Source organism: Zophobas morio, unplaced genomic scaffold (assembly GCF_036711695.1).
Source record: "Zophobas morio isolate AGI-343-1 ecotype UQ-CSIRO unplaced genomic scaffold, CSIRO_AGI_Zmor_V1 ptg000038l, whole genome shotgun sequence".
NCBI classification, from domain to species: Eukaryota; Metazoa; Arthropoda; class Insecta; order Coleoptera; family Tenebrionidae; genus Zophobas; species Zophobas morio.
Genome location: NW_026972143.1, coordinates 2,682,576 through 2,693,660, shown reverse-complemented (window position 1 = coordinate 2,693,660; position 11,085 = coordinate 2,682,576).

Genomic DNA, 11,085 nt, shown 5'->3' with positions numbered 1-11,085 from the left:
ACTTTAATAAAAAAAACAATAACAAAAAATACAAAAATAAAATATAATAAACAAACAGAAACAAATTATATAACAATTTTCTTTCTGCACTTGATGTCAGCATACGTTCGAATGGCGCTGTCATACGTAATTGACCTTGTGATGTCATTCATGCCAGAATCGATAAAGAACTTAGTCTTTCGTTTTCCATTGTCGATCTATATTTATTTTTAATAAAATTCAGTTTAGAAAAAGCTCTTTCAGCTTCACAACTGGTCACTGGCAGTGTCAAGAAGATCTTAACTACTGTGTACAGATTCGGGAAAATGTCAATGAGATTTTTTTTTAAATGCAGTCGAGTATATCTGAACATGTTACAGTACGTTTCTGAGCTAAGTCAGCAGAAATTTTTAAATATTCCTTAAATTGTAAACATTCATTCTTCAATCCTAATTCGATGTCCTCAATGTAACACTGTAAAACAGTCGACGCTGTCTTCGTCAATATGTGCTCCATGTTTGTTTGTAAGGTCCGTTAAGAATTTTAATTTCTTCCCTAATTCATTATATATATCTTTTCTTCTGGTGAGTTCGGTTATTAAAGTGTCCAACAATCGATTAAGAACTTCCATGAGAAATTTCTCACGACCTTGTAGTGGACTAGTCCCTGTTGTGCTGTCCGAATATTTCTAAATTTTAATCCTATTTTTTGCATTACTATAATTTTCTTCCAGTTTACTGCTAAACCCCTTCGTTCGCAATTCATAGTTAATTAACTTCTCATTAGATTTTTCTCTAAGAGATTTGATAAATATTTCTAAAGATGTTATTAGTGCAACTCCTTCGCACACATCTAATCCAGGTTCTTGTAACTTTTTACTGACTTTGTTAATCCTTTCAAGAAGTTCTTCCCAGACGACAGTCAATATAGCGATTTCGAGTTTGTATAGCTTACCTAATATTTTTTTCGCTTAAATCTTGCAGTCACTTTTTTCTAAATTATCGTTAATAATAGTTTCTAATATGGTTACAATTAAGCTATAACTTGTTTTTAACGCGTGAACATCGTCGTATCGACTAGACCATCTAGTTTGACTGAAACCTTTAACTGAAAGTGGCAGTTTTGCATGTTGATTTAACAAATTCCACCGGAAAAAAACACGTACAGTTGTTGTACAACCCCAAAGTAGCTGATTACATCGGGTACGACACTTGCAGCTTTGATTCCTACCAAATTTAAAGAGTGAGCTGCACATGGTACATAATCTGCGAACTTGTTAATTTCCTTAACACGTGTTTGAAGTCCATTATATTTTCCACTCATATTCGCAGCATTGTCATAAGACTGCCCTCGACAATTTTTCATTGAAAGACCATTTTCTTCTAAAAATAAATGTATTGTATTAAATAAATTCTTTCCTGTGTGACTGTCAATTGGTATAAATGATAAAAATCTTTCAAAAACTTGTTTTTGGGAAGTGTATCTCAAAATAATTGCCAGTTGGTCCGTATGTGACAAATCTGGAGTAGAATTCACAATAATTGAATATTATTTTGTATCTGCATCGTTTATGTCCTCAATAATTTTTTTTCTTACTTGAGTTGCCATTATGTCGATTATCTCTTCATAAACCGTTTTAGACAAGTAACTTGCAACTAGTTGTTCGGTTTGGCATTTCACTATATGTTGTTTCAAAAAAGGATCAAATTCCGCAATAAGTTCCATAAGTCCCATAAAATTTCCAATATGTGATGAACCCCATTTTTCATCATGTCCTCTAAATGACAATCCTCTTTCACTTAAAAATTTAATAACTGCCACAACTCGCATCAGGACATTGTAATAATATTCACAGTCATTTTTTATTTTTTCCTGAAGATGCCTGTCAACAACGTTTTTATTTTCTTTGCGGGATAACCAGGTTAACAGCGCCTTTTTGTGATCCTGAGATTCTTCATGACTGTCCAAAGTACGAACTCTCTTTGCCCAATCTGAATAACCACTCATTAAAGATGTTTGTGTTCTGGAGAATAATTTGCACACTAAACAGGAAACACATCCTTTGCTTTTCAAATAGGATAACCAAGATCACGTTAATTGTTGCCCATTTTTTAAACGTCTCAGAAAATATTTGTTTGTAAACTGTCTGCTCTGTCCCTTATAATTCCTGATAGACTCAGAGTAAACATTGTCTTCCCTTTTATTTTGAAAAAACGAGCTTTCTTTTGATAGGCAACTTCCGATAAAATTTTCATTGATAAAATTCGGCCATAATGCTATATCTCTGTATAAGATGCATTGGTAAACAGGTCAACATATTTTCAAACACGGCGCCGAAGCTTCCTTATATGTTTAGTTTTGATGTAATTGCACGTGATCGCTCCATCTGTTCGGTAAACGGATTTATAGCCCAGAGGTCACAATACTATTGCACTCTTTAAATCTTTTTATCTCTAATCCGCGTTATCTAAAGTGATAAAACCGCACCAAATGTGGCTAAAATATTGCTGATAATCAAACAAAAGACAAACGCTACTGTAGCATTCCCAGCCTGCTTTGCCCGCCAAAACAATCCGTCCGCAAACCCAAAAGCGTATTTTAATTGGTGCCTTCCACATTTTTCGAGCGGCCACAACCCGTCCATTTGTTCTCTCTGCCAATTGTTTACCAACAAAACAATCCGAAATATCCCCAACCGGAAACATTTCCGACCGCCAGATCGATCAGCGGCAAAGCCTACCGCGATTACGTTACAATAACACTATAGCACATCCACTTTGTCATCCACAATAGTCAATATGGTAATTGACTCGCCAGGTTCAAATAATAATCAAGTCGGCTTAGGACACGCCGAGGTCCGACGGACGATGAATTATGCATGGAATGACGCGCTATTTACATTTAACATCGTTCCTTCAAACAAGCACAAATTCCAAGTGATAACCCTTATCGGCGTGACGTCACGGCGCGTCATAACCGCTCGATAACTTTAATATATGGTCTAGTCACCCCACTAATCATTGGTTCGGGGCTACGCTGTTATTGTGGAAGTTCCAGATCGGCCAAACCGAGCATCCGCACGGAAAGCCCCGATTGTTGACAGTGTACGAGACTGTATTAATTCATTGGTGTAAGACCGCATCGCAGCAAGCTGTTTCGTAACATAAAAGGATCGAGCAGGCCTGGGGCAACGGCGCGACGAGGACGGAGCGATGGCGACGCGCGCGTCCGACGAGGACGGACGAGTCGTTATCGTAAAAAGCGCCAGAGAGAGCGCGACTTGGCCGCGCCAAAAGCGCGAGCGAGACGGACAGCGGATTGTTGTGTGTCTGTGCGAGACCTAAATATCGAGAGGTAGTTTTTAAGTACAGACTTCTCGGGTTACTTTTAAATTTATTCCAACCTTCTCAATTGGAATAAATGAACGTTTGAAGGAGATCGAGTCGGCTGTGACGCTCTCGTGCAGATTTTTCCTGCAAGGTCGCCGCGGGCCGGTTTCGCCGAGCGAAGGGCACTATGGGAATTGAGAGGCCGAGGAGGCTCGGATCTTCGCACCCTCGGAGAGGCGGCTGTGGCCATTGTATAAACAAACGAGGATCGGCGTTGCCAGCGCTGTCTTGGATGTAAATCGTGGAATATGAGGGAGCGCGCAGGAAGGAAAATGTGGAAAGGCGAAACGCAATTTGACAGAGTGCTTTCGGGATGAGGGAATTAGCGATTAGGTGAAGAAGTTGAAAACCTATTGAAGAATTAGTAAAGTGCACTTTAGGATGGAAGAGGACGTAATCGTGGGAGAGACAAGTGGAAATAAAAGTAAACACCAGTTGGCGTAGATGTCTTATGTATCTCATATATAATATATAGGCATTGATATATACAACTTGATTTATCGTTGATGCGCCTATCAGGGCAAACAGATATATCAGAGAATTTTAAAACAAGTCCTTGATCTAGTTATACCCTATAATATTCAGATTAATTAAGAGCTGCTACAATAAGAGAGCAAATTACTGTAACTGGTTAATAATGAGTTGGGTGTATTTTTTGCTCATATGAGGCCTGATTTTACCTTTCAGACTATATCAATAGTCAAACAAAAAAGAATGTGATATTCTTTTCATGAAGATGAATTTACCCAAGGATTCTTCCAGCAGGATAAGACCACTGCATCTACAGCAATTTTAAGAGGACAGAATAAAAATTATTGTTTATTCTACTTTTCGTTCTTCTTTATTAAATAAAAATTATACATCAATCATATGCGTAATTTAGTTTGTTTACTCTAACATAACCCCACTTTGTGACAGAAATTATGACAGTGATGCGATTGAAGACTGAACTGAAAATCATTTATGATACTCGTAATTTAAGACAAATAGCGATAACTCTAATAAAACACTACATTTTATTTGGATTTCCGATGTTGTAATTCACATTTGGTTAATTATAACTTGTCTAGATCTTATCTAGGGGTCGTGAAATATCGAGAAAATATGAAAGTACGAAATTGCCCGATGGACTCCATTACTGTACAGCCTTAAGTTATCCTCGATAAGAAAAACAACTTGAACTTTATGTTTCTACATCGGAAGAATGTCACGTAGAAATTAGTTTGATTTGAATGAGTTCGTCCCCTCAAAATAGAGGATTAAAACTATTAATTAATAAGCTACAATCGACAAAACGTTCTGGATTTTCAGGAAAGGTTTGATTAATAAAACATCAGGTTGCATCATTCATTAACTTCTTGAGTCACCCTGTATAAGTAACTATAAAAATTCGTAGAAGGTTATTTCGCAGGACTTTTCTTGCCTCTGACGTAGAGCCCAATAAATCCTTTTACTTTTAAAAAATAAAAAAAAAGAGCTAAATGACATCCTAGAATTGTCTTTTGATATTCTATAATTTTTTTTGTTTTTCCAAGATACGCAACTTATTTTAATAAGTAATACTCTAAAAAAAATTTTTAGTTGTTCGTAGAGCTTGTTTTTCCGAATTCAATAATTACGAAAATACACTTGTTTATATTTCGTCTGGAGTGTCTATGACAGGAAACGGATTAATAATTGCTCCATAAATATGAATGCGTTTATAAAGGTAAAGTCTATAGGTGCAATTCTACTTACTATGAAAAATGTTGAGGGTTTGTCATCACGTTGTTGGTGGGGATGGTCAGACAAATTTTGGTTAGCGTTTTACTAACTACATGATATACATTCAAAATCTGTCAACAATCGGTGCAGTAGTTTCGGATATTACGTATCTATAATAAAAATTGACACAGACACCCGACACGGAAACGGAAGATCAATTTTTTCGTACTCTAGGGATCATGAAACGTCGAGAAAATATGAAAGTAGCAAGTCGGCAGATGGACTCGATTATTATACATACTTCCTTAGCTTACGCTCGGGCAGTAAAAACAACGAATGTATTGATAAACCACAAGTTTAGTATGGAGTCAGAGTATTGCTTATTTTAGATAGGATTTACTCAGCAAAATTTGATGTGACACCATCAGTTTTTTGGGAGGAGATAAACGGAGAACTTTTGATTAGCGATTTATCATACTTACAGTAACCTTAAAAATGTTTGCAGTAATAAAAATATAACAGACGCATAAAAAATTGGTCTAAAGCTGTTTCGACAGAACTTCCCTCGCACCTAAAATCCAGTGAAATACATTTTTGTGTTGAGTTTTTAGTTTACATAATTTTGTGATGACGTCATAATATTTTTGCAAGGACACGTATATCAACTTGGATTGGTGCAGTGTAATACTAAAAATAACAGTATTGTATTCCCAAATTTTCAGGAAAATGGAGTGAGCCGTTCCTGTTTTAATCAATAAACTAAAGTGACACATTCATTAATTTTTTTGAGCCTCCTGTATAATCAAATCTAAAAAATATGAATGCAGTGATAAATCACAAGTAAAAACTCATCATGTTTTGCACATTTCGGTTAGCTTTAGGAATTTAACTTGTGTGGAAATTTGCAATTTAACAGCTTTAAATTTCACAAGTTTTTACAAGATTAATAGGGACAAAATCAGTTTTATCTCAACAAATACCAGGCCCGCCCACCCGCCCCCTATTTCCCCAGAGGATAAATCAGCTGCCGAATTAAGTCTTACCTTAGCAAGTACTAGCCCCGCCCACCCTCCCCCTATTTTCTCAGACAATATATCATTTACCAAAATAATACTTACGTTAGCAAGAACTATCCCCGCCCACCCGCCCTTTATTTTCTTAGAGAGTAGTACGTACTAGTGCTTGCTAAGATAAGCCTTATTTTGGCGAATGACATATTCTCTGACAAAATAGGGGCGGGTGGGCGGGCCTTGCACTTGCTCAGATAAGACTGATTTTGGCAAACGCAATACCCTTTGAGAAAATAGCGGGCGGGTGGGCGGGGCAGTATTTCCTAAGATAAGACTGATTTTGTCAATTACCATACTGCAAAGGTAAAACTTATTTTGGAAAATGACATAAACTCTGAGGGGGAGATTCTGGAAACTCCGATAATTTGCAAATCGCTATCGAAACTGCAAATACAATGCAACAACAATACATGTTGCTATGGTTTTGGATTTGCAGATGCTTGCAAGGCCTTATCGAGTTTCGAGAATCTCCCCCTGAGAAAATAGGGGGCGGGTAGGCGGGGCTACCACTTGCTAAGATAAGACTGATTTTTATTAAACTTGTAAAAACTTGTTAAATTTAAAATGTGTTAAATTGCATATTTCCATGTAACGAGTTAAATTCCTAAATCTGATTGGATATTTATTTTTTAACAACTCAGTCATTAGTTTTTTCTGAGACATTTAAAAAAATATTAATTATGTGTTAAAAGTAAATCACAATTATACTCATCATATTTTGCACATTTAAGATAGGACAGATTCAGCAATATTTTGAAGTGACGTCATCAATTTTTTAGGGGGGATGATTAAATGCATTTTGATCAAAAATTTACCACGCTTATGATAACTTTAAAACATCTCCAGAATTTCAAACGCGTCCAATTTTCAATTTTTTTGAGTCACCCTGCATAATCAAATCCAAAAAATATTAATGGAATGATAAATCACAAATAAAAACTTATCATATTTTGCACATTTTAGTTAGGATTTATACGGCAAAATTTTGAGCTGACGTCATCAATTTTTTGGAGGGGATAAGCTAAAAATTAATTATGCCCTTCATAACTTTAAAACATCTTCAAGATTTCAAAGCATTCGGTTTGGCAGATTCCAAATGAAATTGCAAAATGTTGTTTTATAATTTTGATATTTTGACTAAAAATTTATTATGCCCTTCATAACTTTAAAACATCTTCAAGATTTCAAAGCATTCGGTTTGGCAGATTCCAAATTAAATTGCAAAATGTTGTTTTATAATTTTGATTTTTTCGGGTGAAAACTCAACACGGATTCATAAACTACATGTGTAGGATTATGTTATTTTATACAATTTAAAACCCATTTACTACGTGGAGATGATTAAACAAATTTTGGTTAGCGTTTTATCATCTACTTACATAATATTCCTAATATAAATACAAGATTTGACAACAATCCGCTCAGTACTTTCGGAGATTATTCGTCTAATAAAAATCGTGAAATTGGAAAGTCTAAAAATCGTGGGAGGGCAGACAGACGGAAAGGGGAGACCTATTTCTTGGTATTCTAGGGGTCATGAAAGGTCGAGAAAACGTGAAAGTAGAAACTCGGCCGATGGACTCGATTACAATACTTCCTTAGCTTACGCTCAGGAAGTAAACAATACATAGGCGACTTGTGTAATTTTTACACAAGTTGTACTTTATCCGTCGTGGGGTAATAATGAGGTGATAATGTTTATTATCTTGTCACAAAAACCACTTTAAAGTGGGAGTACAATACATACCTATATAGAATTTCAAAATTGTTTATGAATAAATAAAATATTCAATTTAACGATAAAAAATCCGTTGAAAATTTTAAAAGGAATATGTAATTTAATTTCAGTGAAGTATAACATTTTTTTTTTCAAATAAAAAAATGGTCGAAGGTTATTTCGGCAGAACTCCCAGAATAAAACAGGTCTGTATTACCAGTTAATAGACGAAATTGTGTGACGGAAATAAATACAAAAATACATTCAATAAGAGTAAAAATGGATTTGTTCACATACTTTTGGTTTTAACTTATTATTGACACGCAAAACAATTGCACGATTTTTTATTAAACACTCAATTGAATCCATTATTTTTATTTAAAATCAAAGAATTTCACTCTCGCAGAATGAAAACGAACTCCCGTAATTGAATCACTCCTAGCGATCACTGTTACAAATGTGACCCGATTCCGGCCAAATATAGCGATTAGAGGCGCGGTTTCCATGGCAACGGTGTACACAAAACGTCTGAATGAGTCATGATTTGGTCTCCGCTTATATCCAAATATGTTTTTAAATATTGACAGTTACTATTTTACTAGTCAAGTGTGTTTGAAGACGTAATTTTGGGGAGACATGTGCTCTTGTGCCCCCTGGCACCAGCCGCCCCTGAGTTATATTCATAAATAAAATGCAATTAATGAATTATACCGTTTGGAATTATTAATGCTAGAAAAATCAAGTCGACGAGTAATGTCAAGATTTTGTTTTTTTTTCCAAAAATGTGGATGTCTCGTTAAATCTCAACACGGATTCATAAGCCACAGGTGTAGGAGTATGTTATTTTATAAGATTTGAGACGCATTTAGGGGAGAGTGGAGCAAGACAGGGATGTGAGTTAAGATATGGTACCCCCTCTATACTCAAATGACCCCCAACCCCTCAACTTCAGTCCCTTGAGAATCATAAATGTGAAACGAAACGTTGTATTAATATTGAGAAAAAACTTGTTTTGACGACTTCCCTTATTATTATTGAATTATTTCATACCCTGACAAAAGTATCAGAGGATTCGGTAAGTGATAGAAGCGTTAGTTTCGTGAAATGTATGGCAAATAAAGATTAAATGCGACCACATTTTCAATGTACAATTTTATTGCAATTTTTGTAAAGGAAGAGAAAGACAATCAGAAAGCTGAAAAGCTCAAAAAAAAGAAGAAAAGCAGACTATAGAAATAAAAGATAATGAAAAAATACCAAAATTAAGAAAACGTACAAAACCACTACATACAAATTCATTTTCTATTATAGTGAATGTCTTCACTTCCAGGGCTCGTATTCAGTTTCTAAATGAAAATTATTTTTCTCAATCTATGAAATTCTTGATTTTATTTAACATAACACCTTAACTACTCCATCTTGCTCCACCTTCCCCTACTAAGTACAAGTTTGAGGTAAGGTCATCAAATACTAATTGACAAAGGACCAATTTCTTGTGAAGTAGACAATGAATTATATACAATGAATTCTGGATTCACAAAAAACTCTTTTCTAAAGTAAGTATTACGTAACGGAGAAAAAATCAAAAGAAGTTGGCTAAAGCTACAAATATCCTATATTGTTCGTGTTGTAAATTGTTCTCGAAATATAGTCCTAAGTTCAAGTTTTAACGCTGGAAAAATATTTCTAACTATTTAGCTAAGCATGAAAGAACTGTCAAACATGTCAAAGCTTTCTCTGGCTGGATCCAATTGGCCAAAAGAAAAAAATTGAACGCCACTGTAGACGCTGAACATTAAAAAAATGTATAAATTGTGAAACATTCTCTAAATAAATACCTACATATACTTATTAAAAAGTCCTAGAACCGGTCCTGTATATATCCGGACTCTCAATGGACCCTATTACAATACTTCCTTAGAGCTTATTAAGCTCGAGAAACAAAAAACTAAAAATATCCGACTTTCTCGTTGCTGAATTTCGAATTCTTTGACGTATAGTCGTGAATATATTTAAGTCGATAGAAGCTCCTGCTTTAGCTGGCACTGACGGATAAATGTAATCAGGGATCGCACTGGAATTAGACGGGCGCATTCCAGTGCATTTTAGAGCGAAAACTCTATTTAGTTTTAAAAGGTAGAAAATATCCCATAAACCACTGTAAATACAAAACGATTTTTGTTTAATAACAATAAACCTCATAGTTTCCTTAAAATGATCGTCAGAAGTTTTTCCAATTGGGAATACAGAGGTTTTCTAGGATATCAAATTCGGGGTAGGAATCAAGTATTATTTCGTAGGGAGATAATAGCCAAAGAATTTCCCTAGGGTGTGTTCCTTATGTGTCCTTTATTGTTTAATAAAAACGGAACGCCAAAAATTCGTTTATTAACATTAACACAGTAAACGATTTATTTTTACAATTAGTTCAAGTTCAAGAGTTGTATAAATTCTTATACCCACCACTGACAGTATTTTTGACCTACCATAACTATTATTCAATAAATGGCACAAAACGACTAGGATTAAGACAAAAAAAGCGACGCACTGATAAGCAACGTTCAAAATCAAGATAAGGACCAGTCATGTAGTTGGTTGTCGTCGTATGTTAGGTTAACGTCTTTGACAAATGGTTAAATAACCTCCGCGTTCACCTGATCTCAATCCGTGTGATTTTTGTCTGTAGGGTTAGATGAAACAGTTTATGTAAATCAACAGTGTCCAGAAACTATCGAAGAACTTCAACAATAATATAATAATATAGTTTCGGTTCAGAAATAGTGAACTTTCAGATTTATGACAAGCTCGGACAGTTTGCTCGTTGGAATTGAACGTTTGCGTATAGGATAATTAAGTCGTTATTCCGTCAAAGTTTACAATTTTATATATTTAAAAATTATTCTGTTGATGTTCATTATTTCAAAACCAGAATTATACACTTTTCAATTTCTTGAAAACGATAAAAATTAACTTGACCAGCAGTAGCAGACGGTGTTAAAAATAATCACACTTAATAACACGACAATTAACTGGTAACACTTCTCCGAGCACAATCCGTCTATTCCTAGCCAAAATAAATTAATCATTTGTTTACCATCAGTCAGTAATTAAATTATTTATTATTTACATACCAGTTATAGAATTGTCGGGGACAATTTAAACGGAAATTGATGTCATTTGTCATGAAATATGCACGAAACCTTTAAATGGAAATTCGGAATAATTT